Below are 15653 nucleotides of genomic sequence, written 5' to 3'. Positions count from 1 at the left end.
AATTTTATGCCAGCGTAATGAGAGTAAAATCATTTCTCATTGTTAATTTAATTTTCATTTCCATGACTACTAGTGAATTTGAACATCTTGTCTTATTTCCATTAACCATTTGGACTTAGATATGAAATATCTATTCACATTTTTGCCCGTTTTTTTTCTTTTGGATTATTTTTTCTTTATTTCTGATCATTTAGTGTCATAAAGATATTAACTCCTTTGTTTATGATCTGAATTACAAATATTCTTCTAGACCCATTTCATTTTTATTAAAGTTTTGATATATTTCATTATATAAAGTTTTAAAATCTTTATATTATCCTATGTCTGCATTTTATGGGATTTTATATTTTCAGTCTTGACTAAGCAGCATACCATACCTTTGTATATAAAGCTTTCTAAGATTTCTCTTTTGTCTTTAATTCAAATGGAATTGTTTCTATAATGGATAAGAGAATGATCTATTTATTTTTTCTTCCAGATGGAAAGTCTGTGTGACAATAGCATTTATTAACTGTTTCATGCTTTCCGCAGTGTATTGAATTAGTTTGTCAATATTAAATTCTCATATGCATATGTTTTATTTTTTCTATTTCATTAATTTTAATATATTATTAATTCTTTCTATTTCCTTTGATTTATTTAGTTTTCCCCCAATCCTCTAAAAAGAAAGATACTGAATTCATTAATTTTTGTTCTTCTTTAATAATTGTGGCAATTAAGATTATCTTTTTTATCCTTTTATCCTCTAAATACTGCTTTTGCTTAGTGCTTAGATTTGTTGCAAAGTATTCTCCTTTTTCATTTCTTAATAGATGGTTTAGGATTTTTATTTTAATCTGCTCTTTGACCTAAGCATTACCCAGGAGTTGTTTATTAATTTTCATCAAGTTGATGGGGTTTTTTTTGTAATTAAAAAGTACTTACAGTCTTATTGGCTTAATATTAGAGAAAGTGGTCTGAAATTTCTACATTTTTACTAACAGTAGATCTTAATTATGCTTTTGGTCATCAAATTACTCTTTATCCTATTTACTATTTTCAAACTTAATTTTCACCTTGTTCAATATTAATATTACCAATCCTGGTTTTTTTATATAGTATTTGTGCATTATCTCCTTTCGTTATTTTTCAATATGTATTAATTAGCTATTGATACAAACTACCCAGAAACAGTGGCAAAACACCCCAAAACTAACTGGCTTAAAATAATAACCTACATATTCTACAACTGGGTAGTTCTCTATGACTGAGCTACTCAGGTATTTGCTGTCAGCTGCAGGCAGAATAGGTGGTTCATATCTTTTGCACACTGTTTTCTCTACACAAAACTGCTCATGTATTATGGGGTTTCTCAAATATTTGGGAGGTAGCTGGCTATAGTTGCATCAAGAATGGCCTCAGATGAGACAACTGGGCTTCTTTCCATGTGGTCTCTCACCCTCCAGCACGCTAGCCTGGAATTTTTCAGGATGGTAGCAGGCTTCCAAAAGATAGATCAGAAACATGCAAGACTGTCACACTGTCACTTCTTTCAATTTCAATTGACCAAAACAAGTCTTAAAAATAGTTAAGAATAGTTCAGATTCAAGGGGTGAGATAGTAGGCTCTACTTCTTGGTGGGAAGAGCTGTAAAGTTATACAGCAAAAAGCGTGGAGATAGCATGCTTAGAGAAGCAGGGCTATTTTTGTAGTAATCTGTCATTAAATCTTGATTTATCACTTTGTTTTTTAGGTGTCTTTATTATAAAACAGTATTTATCTTTTAGTTTTTAATCCAATTTGATAGCCTCTGTATTTTGAAACTAATTTTACATTGTTGATTCCTGTTTTTACAATTCCCCATTTTTTGTGGTTTAATCAAATCGCTATTTCATTTTTTCTCTTGTTTATTTGAAAAGTGTTAACACAATTGTTTTTTGTTAATAACTGCTTTTGTTTTCCTTACTGTTTCCTTACTGTTTTAATTGCAAACATAATATTCTACTAAAATTTGTAAATGCGGTATCATAGTTGCATAGTTTTCCCACCAAGTGATATAATCCTTCACTCTGCCCCTAATCAAGAGAAAATCTTTAGAATAATTTTACTTCTTCCTTCCTTTCTTTCTTTCCTCCCCTGTCCAATGAGACGAAATATTTGAATTGTTTTTCTCCTTCTATGGTTGGGGATTTGTTATTTTTTTTCTTATAGAGATGCTTCCATTTTCTTTTTACATTTCGACTTACATAAAAAGTCATTATCATATTAGTGTAGTTTAAGTTGTTACTTGTAGTTATGCAAATTGTGCATTGTACAACTCCGAAAAATACATTAACCTCACATTCATCTTTGATATGCATAGCTATTTCAATAATATCCTGGCATATGCTAGTAAAATGTCTTGAAAAGGGAGCACCAATTTGCCAAATGGATTAGGGTCAGTGTTGGGCACAATGAGGGTCAGGTAATCAATCAACCAGCCTTAGGTGGTGTGTTTACCATAGGACTCTTGGCCACACCAAATACTGAGATGTACTGGAAGTCTGAGAATAAAGGATGTGTGAAATCATTCTCTAGGATAGTGGAAGAATGAATGGATAGCTTGCAGGAGTAGTCCAACTGAGATTAGGAATTACAAATTTAAGATGAGATCTGTTAGCAGGGACATGAGTTTCTTTCTTTCTTTCTTTCTTTTTCTTTCTTTCTTTCTTTCTTTCTTTCTTTCTTTCTTTCTTTCTTTCTTTCTTTCTTTCTTTCTTTCTTTCTTTCTTTCTTTCTTTCTTTCTTTCTTTCTTTCCTTCTTCTTTCTTTCCTTCTTCTTTCTTTCTTCTTTCTTCCTCCCTCCCTCCCTCCCTCCCTTCCTCCCTCCCTCCCTCCCTCCCTTCCTTCCTCCCTCCCTCCCTCCCTTCCTCCCTCCCTTCCTCCCTCCCTCCCTTCTCTTCCCTTCTTCTCTTTCTCCTCCCTTCCTCCCTTCCTCCTTCCTACTTTCCTTCCTTCCTTCTCCACCCTTTTTTAGCTGCATAGGAGCAGGCCAGGTGTGAAACAAGAGTTAGATTTAATCAGAACTGGGATTTCCTAGAGGAGAACAAAGAATAAAAGAGAGACAAGGGACTTGAAGCTATATACAAACAAGTGGTTATAATGAAGGGGCAACACCAAATTCATATTAAAGTGGACATGAATATAATTGATAGTAGAATTCAAATGTTGTATAAATATTTAAATAAAATACAGAGTTTGGGGAAACATTTGCTGGAGTTGGTTAGTCTATATTGCCAAGCCAATAAAGATATATTTACTTTAATTAGATGAAGGGTACTTGTGGGAAAGTTTGAAAAACTTTACAAGAGGAAGCATTTTTCATGCTATAGCTATAAATGGAAATTTAAGATATTCCTTATCACCATATGTGACCTTAATAATAATTCAGATTATATGATTTCATCTCTGTCAATTTCAGTGGATATGTGTGAATATATTTTGACCTAGTGAAAATTGTGGAGTATTTTTATAGCTGTGAACTTTTATTGAGGAACGTATATTAGTCAAGGTATTTAGTTGTTACTAATAAAAAAGTAAGATGCTAATAAAAAATGACAACTGAGATAAGTCTACATTTTAAAATAATGATTATACAGACAAGAAAAAATAAGTTAAATATAGCTATCACTTTTTTAGCCCATAAATTGAAAACATATTAATTTTTTCCCTTTGAAAATTCTACAGTTTTTTTACATAGATTTATTTTTAAATTAGGAAATGCTTTATAAAAATAAAATTTAAAATATAACATGCATAATTCTAATATAGTAAATAGGTACAGTTTTCAACATATTCTGAGTTTTTTTTAATTAAACGGAGTTTTATAGTACAGACTTACTCTATGACTATTTGTCTTGGGATAATGTTCTTTCGTATCATCTGACATAAGGAAAGATGTTGCCTAAAAAAAACAATATGGTCTTCATTGCACTAAGAAGATATTTTTTTTAAGTTTTCTCAAACCCAGTGTATTTACCAGAGCTGAGTACTACAGATGATTTATCAACTTATAATACTGACACATTTAGAAAAATAATTATGAATCTTGGAGAAATGTAGGAAACACTACCATTTTATGGTCATTAATCAATTTTTGTAATTAACCCATCGCTAATATTTAAATGGAGCCATGTAAGTAATTTGATCCTGGATCACACTACTGACTTAATAAATTACACATTGATACTTGATATAGGACCATAATTTATTCCTATAAAAAGTATTGAAAATGAGATTAGTAGATGAATGTTGTAATAGATCTTTCTTTATGTTGAAAAGTTGTCTTTTTGTCATTTAGGGACTTCATACAATAGCTAGATTTTTTTTCTTTTTTCTATACGAATTTTATGTTTTTAAATTCCAAAGAAGATAAGATTATTAAGCAGTGTTTCAGTATTTAATAAACTTGTTCTAAAACCTATCCACTTAAACAGATGTATTCATTATATTCTATAAAAATATCGTATTCTTAGGATAAGATTCTTTCCACAGGCTAAAGTTCCAAGTTATCTTTCTTATAACTTTGGAGAAGAAAAATAGCTTGTGTATAATTTTGGCAAACTTTACTTTTTAAATTATATTTTATTGTTCTTTATGCCATTAAACCGGAAAAAAATGTTAAAATGGACAAGAAGCACAGTTGAAGCTTAATATACATACATACATGCATACATATGTGTGTAACTTTGGTACAATTGTCAACATAACTAGAATGATAAAGTAGTAAGATGCTTGCAGAAGATAATAAAACAGATTTTCTCACTATGCTGTTTATTATTAACTCTATAAGCTTACTAAATATAGAGCCAGAGAAGACCATAGCCTCATTTGATAGTCATTGCTCATTCCAAATGTCAACTCTTAGACAATCCTAGGAGGTCATGACTCCCAGCCTAACTCTGAACACTCTTATTATATTTGGGTTGTGCACCTGCTCCAAATTAACTACTCTATTATAACAACAACAATGACAACAACAATAACAATAGTCAACAAACACAATACATGTCCAGAATCGCATTTGATCCTCACAAAATTCTCATGACAAAATGCCCATTGTTATACCTATTTTACAGATAAAGAAATTTGGATTAGATAGTTTCAATAACCTATCCAAGGTGCTCAGTTATTAACAGAGTAGACTGGGGGTTTGAACTTAAATCTGTTTAATCAGAGCTGATGTTCGTGTTTTGACAAACACATTTCCTCTCCCCAGGATAGCCAGTGGTATATGGGATGAACTGGCACAGTGTGATAAATGGTGACTAGGGAAGATCATGAGACTGAAAGTCCAAAAGGATGGACCATAATGACTATGGATCATCAGAAGAAACCAAGAGGCAGCTAAATCTGAGGAATAGACACAAAAAGACTTTAGAGGATAAAAATGCAGAATGACAGGCATAAAGTGGAAAAGTCATGTAAAGAGTAACCAAGAGTTCAGAGAGAGATAGAGGACATACTAAAGAATTCTATTTCAAAGCAAGCAAAAAGTTCCTGTTGTTTCTGATGGACCTGCAGGATGATACTTTTGAGAAACGCAAACCGTGGGCAAGCATAAACAGTTCTCCTTCTGTAAAATGATGGGTGAGGCCACACCTAGCGCAATGTCAAATGGATTTCTTGGGGAAGTGAAGAGAGCCAGTTCTGGCATCTTTCAAACTTCAGGGACTGGAAGTATGCTACTACTGAAAAAGGAGACTAAATGCTGGTCAGGAATAAAAGTAGATGTCTATTATGATGATTTACTATTAACTAAAACACTTTAGGGGGCCACCTGGGTGGCTCAGGTGGTTGGGCGTCTGCCTTCGGCTCGGATCGTGGTCCCGGGGTCCTGGGTTTGGGCCCCACATTGGGCTCCCTGCTCGGCCGGGAGCCTGCTTCTTCCCCTCCCTCTGCTCCTCCCCCTGCTCATGCTCTCTCTCTCTCTCTGTCTCCATGTCTCAAATGAATAAATAAAAAAATCTTAAAAAAAAAAACTAAAACACTTTAGGAATATATGACATTGCATTGAATCAACCTGGCATTTAAGAATATATGCCATATTATACATTATAGTATCTTGAACTAATCCAAAGAGTTGAATTCCCAAATCAGATTTACAAAAATCAGAGATCTTACTGAGCATCACACTCTAATAATAATTTCAGGGATATGCGCAATTAAGAAGCTTGAAGCATGGAGTCATCCTAGAAATGGAGGGTTTTTCCTTCCTATTTCAGTACATGCTCTATGGCTCAGAATTTGTAAGTTCTTCAGGTGAGGTACTCCTGTTATTACCTCACACGGCAGGAAGTGTTTAGTCTTTTAATAACACAAACCAGAGGACATTTTCCAGGGAGCTACACCTTATGAATACATAAATTCTACGTTTATTTACTATAAGTGGTGGACAGCCACACATTTTTTGATTAAGAACATTCCTTAATAAGTACTCTACTTCTAGTAAATATAATTAGTTTATTTACCCAGAGGTTCAGTTGTCATATTAAAAAGAAGATAAATCAGATCACCTGCTATTATGGACTGGATGCTTTTGCCTCCCCTCCCCCCAGTTTACATATTGAAGCCCTAATCCTCAATGTGATGGCATTTAAAGATGGCACCTTTGAGAGTTGAAGAGGTTTAGATGATGTCATGAGGTTGGGGCCCCTATTGTGGGATTGGTGTCCTTCTAAGGAAAGGAAGAGAATTCAGTTTTCTTTTCCTTCCCACGGTTTTTCAAACAGTAGTTTAATAGACTGTGAACTCTTATTTACTGGGATGGAAGGAAATCTGTATAGAAACATGGTATGTGCTAGAATAGAATAGGATAGAATTGTAAATATTGTACATTTTAAAAATGATCAACATTTTGTGAAATGTTTGCTTCAGATGTATGTGTATGTGTATGCATGTGTATGTATGTGGTGTACGTGCAAGGTTGCCATGTAAAATGCATTCTGTTCTATGGGTTGCAGTTTAAAATGTTTAAAGAACACTGGTTTGCTACTGCTTAATCAATACATAAACTACATTTAAATCTTTCGGCTCTGTGTGTATTTACCATTATTGGACACTACCCATTGGAATTTTTACTGATCAGCTCCAGAGTGTATTCTAAGTTCCAAACAAGATGCCAAACAGCCTTTTCTTCATTGGTGCAGACCACAGCAACACAACCTGCATTCTTTGCCTTTATATAATTTCCATGACTTAGGCTCAAAGTTGCTCTTCATACATGATTACCAAGAAATCACAAAACTGCCCCTTCCCTTCTTTCTTTTAAACCAGTCATAAGTGCCAGTAGTGCTAACTATTAATAATAAACAAAATTATCAAACAAATTCAAGGTGTGTACACCTCAAAATATGTACAATGCTTTCAAAACCGCGATCCCTGTTCCTAACTTCCTTTGTAACATTAGAGAAGGAATTTGGAATCTGCCTTGAGACTCAATATTACCCATCCTTTCCCACAACTGAAGATCTAGTGACGGAAACAGAATAGAATATATAGACATGATTCTGTCTCAAGAAGGCAATTAGGGTTTCTAAGAACACTCAGTATAAATGATACTGAATTTCGTGAATTTTCAGGTATGTCTACCATTGGGCGTTTCCTCATAGTGACGTTTATATCTGAAGCAAACTAGACCCTTGATGTTATTCTCTTAGTAGTTCATTATAAAATACATACACTTGCACAAGAATAAAAAAAATTCTTCTTATTTTGTAAACTCAGATATGGGAAAAACATGGTGCATATGTTTTCTTGGAAGGCCAGAGATTGCACTGAAAAGTCTAAGTAAATATTTGATTTCAAGCTCCACCTCATCCTTTGTAAATCAATCTGATACCTGTGGTTTAGATTCGGTAGTTTAGTAACTACCTGGGGCACAGACTTATTGATATATTTAGATAAGTGGAAAAACATGATTATTCTCTTGTTCTAAATGTTCTGTGACTGTGATTGATGTTGGAAACTGTGTTTGACTTTTATTTTTAATCAAATTTTAAAAGTTTATTTTACTGGTAATGAAATATTTTGTTTTAAGGTTACTGTTGATGAGTGTAATCAAATGCACACACCCTTGAAAGCACTACCACAATCAAGATGTATTTTCATTACGCTTAAAGTTCTCAAAGTTCTCTCATGTCTTTTATAACTAATCACCCTCACTTCTGGCTCAAGGTCACCCCTGATCTGCTTTCTAAGAGTATAGATGAGTTTAGCTCTTCTATATTTTCCTACCATTGGAATCCTACAGTAGGACTCTTTTGTGTTGATTTCTTTCATTCAGTATATTTTTGAGATTCATCTTCCGTTTTTGAAGGTAGCCAGTAGATTGTTCCTCCTTTTGACTGCTGACTGTATTCAGTTGTATGTACTAGCCATGATTAGTTTACTCTATCCACTTATTTGTTGAGAGGCAGTTTCATTGTTTCCAATTTGGGGTTTTATGAATATTTACTTAGATATTTTTGTGTGCACACATATTTTTATTTCTCTCAGGTAAATACTTAGCAGTTGTTAAATTTATATGAAATTGCCAAAATATTTTCCAAAGCGCTTGTTCTATTTTACATTTTTACCAGCAAATATTGAGCACTCCGGGTGTTCCATATGCTCACCAATACTTTATGTTGCTAGTTGTTTAATTTTTGTCATTCTAGTTGGTGCGCATTGCTATCTCATTGGGGATTTAATTTGCATTTCATTGAATACTAGTGATGTTAAGCATTTATTCATGTCTCATCGGTCTTCTTTTCTTAAGTGCTTCTTTTCTTAAGTGCTTATTCATATTACTATGCTCTCTTTAAATTGAATTACTTATTGAAAGTTCTTTATATATCTTATATATAAATTCTTTGTTATATTGCAAATATTTTCCCTCAGCCTATGACTTGATTTTTATTTTTCTAAATATCTTTGGAAGATTAGAAATTTTTAATTTTGATAAGGCCCAGTTTATCTTTTCTTTTGTGATTTGTGATTTTGGTGACTCACCAGAAAGGATTTTGCCTGGCCGAAAGTTGCAAAGATTTCCTCCTATGTTGCCCTCTGGGAGTTTTATACTCTGTATTGAGCAAGTGTATTGTTGCCATTTTTCCAACAATTGCTGACTTCATGTCTCTGTATCACATTTTGGTAATTATTGCAATACTCAAAATTTTCATTATTATTAGATTTGTTATGGTGATTCGTGGTCAGTGATTACAACTTGCTGAAAGCTCAGGTCATGGTTAAGATTTTTTAGCAATAAAGCATTTTAATTAAGTTATGTACACTTTTTTATAGACATAATGCTATTGCACACTTAATAGACTACAGTATAGTGTAATCATAACTTTTATGTGTGCTGGGAAACCAGAGGGTTCATTTCACTCACTTTATTGCAATATTTATTTTATTGCAGTAGTCTGGAACCAAACCTGCACTATCTCTGGGGTATGCCTATATATGCTTTTAATTTATTTTTTTTAACTTTATTATACTGGCTAGAGATTCTAGTACAATATTGAATAGAAATGGTGGGAGTAAAAGTCCTTGACTTGTGCTGACCTTAGATTTGAACACTATTATTCACTTATTTGAGATAATTGATATGTGTAGAATACTACATCCAATAACAGAAGCATTCATATTATTTTTAATTGCACTTGAAAATATCTGAGCCATAACACAAACCTCAATATATTTCAAAATATGGCAATAACATAGAATATATTTTCTCATCATAATGTAATCAAACAAGAAATAATTTTTTTAAAAAAACTAGGAAATCAACAAATATTTGATTATTTTAGTAGGTAAAAAAATGACTTGACCAAATTCAAACCCATGCATAATAAAAATTTCAGCAAAGTAAAAACAAGTCCAAAAAGTCTATTAAGAAATTGAAAACACAAGCCTCAGGTTGGAAGAAAATATTTGCAATACATGTTTCTGAAAAGGGGCTAATCTCAGAATATATAAGAACCCTACAAATCAATAATTAAATTCAAACATCCCAATTAAAAGAGGAGGAAAATATCACAAAAAAGTGGACTTCACAAAGATTTCTGAATGCTAACTCTATGACAAGCTGTTTGGCATTGTTAGTCATCAGGTAAATGCCTAAAATTGAAAAGAATGACCATATTAAACACTGATGAGGATTTGGAACAACTGGAACTTTCACAGATTGTTTGGGGGAGTGTAAAAATGATACAATCTTTTGAATAATTTCCAATATAACTAAATACACACCTACCCTATGACCCAGTAATTCCACTTCTGTTTGCTCAAAAGAAAGGCATGCATTAAAGATTTGTGAACTAGAATGTTGGTAGCCACAGGACAGAAACAACCCAAAAGTTTATCAATAAAAAAACCGTACTATATCTCTACAATGGAATACTACTCAGCAATAGTAGGAAATAGGAATTTTATTTGTTGTTGTTATTTTTTCCTTTATCATGATTTCACTGGAGTCTCAAATGGAACATATGATAACCAGGTGTGCTCAATCCATCATATTACATGAGAAGTCTTTGTTATATTTTTTAATCAGTCAGAAATAATAGGAAATATGTAAGATATAATATGCTCTAGGCAAGTTTTTTATCTTGAGCCAATTGATGTTTACACAGGACATTTATTTGTAAATATTCACTGATCTTTGTGCACTTTATTGAATGTAATAAAGCCAGTCTTTTCGATGACTTCTGTGATCTTACACAGTCTAGCCTCATTTTATCCTTGTATGCTTCATCTCCTAATACTTACCTGCTCATTTATTACATCTCATACATACCTTCATGCTTTCCTTTGAAAGTTTTAAGTGTGCTCCAACCTCAGAGCATTTTCCTTTACTATTTACTTCCACTTTTTTTTTTTTTAAAGATATCCACTTGGATGGCTCTCATGTGTCCTCCAGGTCTTTGCATAAATACCACCTTCTCAGCAAGGACTCCCATGACAATGCCTTGAAAATTGCAACTTCTCCCTTCCTTTGTTCTCCTTTTTTGCTTTATTTTCCTCCAAGGCACTTATCAAATTCTGACATTTCATAGTTTTTCTATATTTGTTTATGAGGCTTCATGAGACCCAGGGAATTTTTGCTTTTCTGTTTACTGCTGTTTCTCCAGTGCCTAGAGTAGTGCCTGCCATATGTTAAGATCTGATTATTGCTTCTGAATAAATGAATTTAATCAATCTTTCTTCAAATGGCTGGGTAAATTTCCATGCCTTAAAACAAGGCAATCAAACACCACTACTGTTCCTCATGGCTCTAAACACAGTTGTGGACCCAAGGCTTGGTCTTGTTGATGGGCAGGTTATTGGCCCTGGTACCCTGCAGCCCTGAGGAGTCAACCAGCATCTGCTGGGCTAATGCTTGTCTTTTCAGACAGTTTTCTATGTGTTGTTTTCTCTAGAGAAGAAAACTATGTCTTTTACTGGAGGATACATGCCTTATCAGCTCTGCAGCATGTAATCAGAGGTTGACAAGGATTGAAGCGCCTGGGTGGCTCCGTCGGTTAAGCATCCGACTCTGATTCTGACTCAGGTCATAATCCCAGGGTTGTGAGATCCAGCTCTGGTTGGGCTCCGTGCTGAGTTGACAAGGATTGTAGGGGATAACTTTTCCATCTCCTTCCTTCAAGCTTCCCAACCTCTTTTCTCTTTCTCTGAAATACTTGAAGTATCTGGTTTCTGTGCCTCTTTAGGGTGCTGCTGCAGGGATTGACTGAAAAATTGATTCCATGACTAAGCTATCTTCTTATATATTCTTAGATATAGTGTTTTCCCCAACTTTCTTAATTTAGAAATTTTTCTTTGTGACCTATTTTCTAAAAATTGTAACAGTACCATCTTCCTTTTATTTGTTGTTATTATTTTTTCCTTTATCATGATTTCACTGGAGTCTCAAATGGAACATATGATAACCAGGTGTGCTCAATCCATCATCTTACATGAGAATTCTTTGTTATATTTTTTAATCAGTCAGAATCCAGTCCCAGGGCTAATCCTTCACATCTAGGCAGTCTAGCCAATACCTGACATACTTCCCTTTCCTCTCCTATTATTAGAAAAACGATTTTGTCATATGCTCAAACTAAAGAGTGTATGAGGGAAGTTGTTATTTTGAGTGACTGCGCAGTGTTTTCCAAGAATTAGACATATTTATTTTAGAACAATTGAATCAGAGTACTAAACTCCTCATATACTCAAACCTGTAGAGTCTGAGTATCATCTCAATTTGTTTGATAGCAGAGTATCAACCTCTGATTTCTTACCTGGCCAGAGTGCAGAGAATCAGCTATCTGGACTTGGGATAAATCTATAGCTATGGATGATAAGGAGTTATTGGATATAACAGGAGTCTGATGAGAAATCCTTTCTACAATTGTAATTGAATATCCTCATTTTGACCATATCCTGTTATTTTTTTTATAAACATGTATATTATTTTAACATACATACTCACACTTTAAAAGTTCAGGCTCATGTGTAACTAATTTTTTTTTTTTTTTTTTTTACTGAGGGGACAATTTTTATTTACTAGTATGACCACATTGTGCCTTTAAAATGCATCCAAAAAAATAGAAATATTCATAGTGATTTTCCATTTGATAGAATTAGTAACAAATTGTTCTTCTTTGTATTTTTCCATATTCTTATATTACAAATTGTATTGGTATTATAAAAAATAAATAAAAATAAAAGTAAAGACCATATCCTGTTTTGATAAACCAAATGAAATCATGTTTTCTTTAGTGGCAAGAACTGACTTATTTTTTTGTGAGCAAATATACAAAAGAAGCATAAATCAGCCCATGAAATTTGAGAGGGGAGACTATGTCTTACAATAGAAATTTTTCAAGTGGACCATGGACTTGCTTAGAAGTTATTAGGCAGAGGATCAGATTATTCTGACAGGAAATTCATAGGAATGGAGAGATCTCTAACCCTTATCAAATGTTAGCACCTGAGGTATCCCTGCACGTACAGAGGGACCATTAAAAACATTCCTTTTCAGTAAGTCATATGGGTTGTTTATATGTCTGTTTTAGCTAATGTGCCATTCATCTTGCTATCTTTGACCCCAAAATAAATCAACTTGATTTCAAATCCTGACTTCATTCCTTATTAGCCTGTGACCACAGACAGTTTCCATAAACATATGAAGCTTCAATTATCTGATGTGTAAGATCGTGGGGCATTATTTCAAGGGCAAGTGATAAGTTTTTGAGAGATACAAGTCATGTAGAACACTTATTTGTCATAAAATAAGTGTTTTACAAATTATAACAATAGTATCTTCATTATAACTTCAATAATTCATCTCATTGTATGGATGCGATTATACTCCTAGTGGGTTAGGTATCCTGCTCTCAAGGAGAAGAGAAGTTGTTTATTTATCCCTCAATTTTTCTTCCAGGTCAGTAGCTAAACAAAATTCATATTTTAGCTCTTCAAAGGAACCCACCACTTTAAAGTAGCTTATGACTCTGGGAATGTATCTATTTGTTCTATACGTTGTGATTTATTTTCCTTTACTTTTCAAGTATCTGTAGGAAGCAAAAAATCATGTTCATATTTCTAATATGAGTGAATCAACAGGAACAAAGCATTTAACAAAATAGCATAAAAGGCAAGTTAGCAACAGCTCAGCAAGAGAAAGAAATCAATGCCCCAAATCATCCTGTAATATTTTCTGAGTGATTGACAAAATATTCCCTTTCAGCCTGCCCTGAGAAGTCTTGGCACATGTGTAAAATCGGCTATACAAGGGTAAATGAGTAAGGAATCACCAGTTGTGTTTGTACTCTGGGCTATTTCCATTCATATACCTGCAGTGGCCATCCCATAAGAGCATCTTTCAGAGCATCGGGGAACAAACATGGTTGGACCATCCCCAAGCCATACACCAAACTGTGGAAATAAAATACTATTCTTTTTCATAGAATAAAGAAGTGGATTGATTAAAAGAAAGTCACACTATCGTATTCACCAATACTGAATCCCTTCTTTTACAGAAAAGAATTCTCTGAAGGCCCAGTCCCCAAATACTGAATTAAACATTCAAACACTCAGAACCAAAACAAAAAACAAAAAAACATAATCTTCCACATGTGTAAAATAGTGCTTGTTTTTAGTTTTGCTAAAGGAGACCAGCATTTTATAACTTAAAAAAGTCATCACAGAAACACAAAAGCCTAAAATTCCTAAAAATGCAAAGTTCTTTTTTTAATTTAATAGATTTTATTTTTTTTTAGTAGTCATATGTTTACAGAACTGAGCAGAAATTACCGAGTTCCCATAGAGTTCCTCACTTCTCCCCACTCCCAGTTTCCCCTCTTCTTAACATCTTGCATTAGTGTAGGACATTTGTTACAATTAATGAGGCAATATTGATATGTTATTATTAACAAAGGTCTGTAGTTTACATAAGGGTTCACCATCTGTGTTATACATTTCGTGTGCATTCTATACATTTTTGAAAAATGCATAATGAGGTGTCTTGATTCACTCAGGCTGTGGACACAGGGTGGCTTACAAACAAAAGAAACGTTATTTCCCACAGGTCAGTTCTAGAGGCTGAGAAGTCCAAAATGAAGGTGTTGGTATATTTGTGTCTGGTCAAGATCTGCTTCCTGATACATGGGTGGATGCCTTCTCGCATCACATGACAGAAGGGGTGAGGGAGCTCTCTGGGACTTTTTTTTTTTCACATTATATGCCAACTGTATTCTTTTTCTTTTTTCTTTTTCTTTTATTATGTTATATTAATCACCATACATTACATCATTAGTGTTTGATGTAGTGTTCCATGATTCATTGTTTGCATATAACACCCAGTGCTCCATTCAGTACGTGCCCTCTTTAATACCCATCACTGGGCTTACACATCCCCCCAACCCCTCCCCTCTAGACCCTCAGTTTGTTTCTGAGTCCATAGTCTCTCATGGTAGGTGTCCCCCTCCGATTTCCCCCCCTTCATTTTTATTTATAAGGCACTAATCCCATTCATGACCCTCAAGCCCTAAACATCTCTGAAAGGCTCACCTCCAAATACTATCACATTGGATTAAGTTTCAATATATCAATTTTGGGGGAACACAAACCTTCAGGGTAAAGCAACAGGTATTCACTATTACAGAATCCTATGAAATAGTTTCACTGCCTTAGAATCTGCTGTGTTCCACTTATTCTTCCTCCCCATTGACCTGAACCCCTGGAACCACTGGTCTTTTTACTGTACTCCTTCAATATTGTATATAAGAAAGCAGGTGATTTTTGCATATTAATCTTGTATCCTGCAACTCTTAATTGTTTATCAATTATTGACTTGTTATTGTTGACTATGATTTCCTATGGAGATAATATGGAAATCTCTCCCTGCCTTCCCTGTTTACATTTTATTTACATTTCTCATTTTATTACATTAGTTAAAACTTTCAGTACAATTTTGAATAAGAGCAGTGAGAGAGGACACCTTTGTTTTGTTTCTCATCTTAGTGAAAAAGCATCGAATTTTTCACTATTAAGTATGGTATTAGCTGTAAGTTTTTTTGTATGTGTGAATTTTAGTAGAATGTGTCTTTCAAAGAACTGGTCCATTAATCTATACTATCAAATTTGTGGACATGGAGTTACTTATAATA

This window comes from Zalophus californianus, chromosome 4 (assembly GCF_009762305.2).
Source record: "Zalophus californianus isolate mZalCal1 chromosome 4, mZalCal1.pri.v2, whole genome shotgun sequence".
Lineage (NCBI taxonomy): Eukaryota > Metazoa > Chordata > Mammalia > Carnivora > Otariidae > Zalophus > Zalophus californianus.
This window is presented reverse-complemented; position numbering follows the sequence as displayed.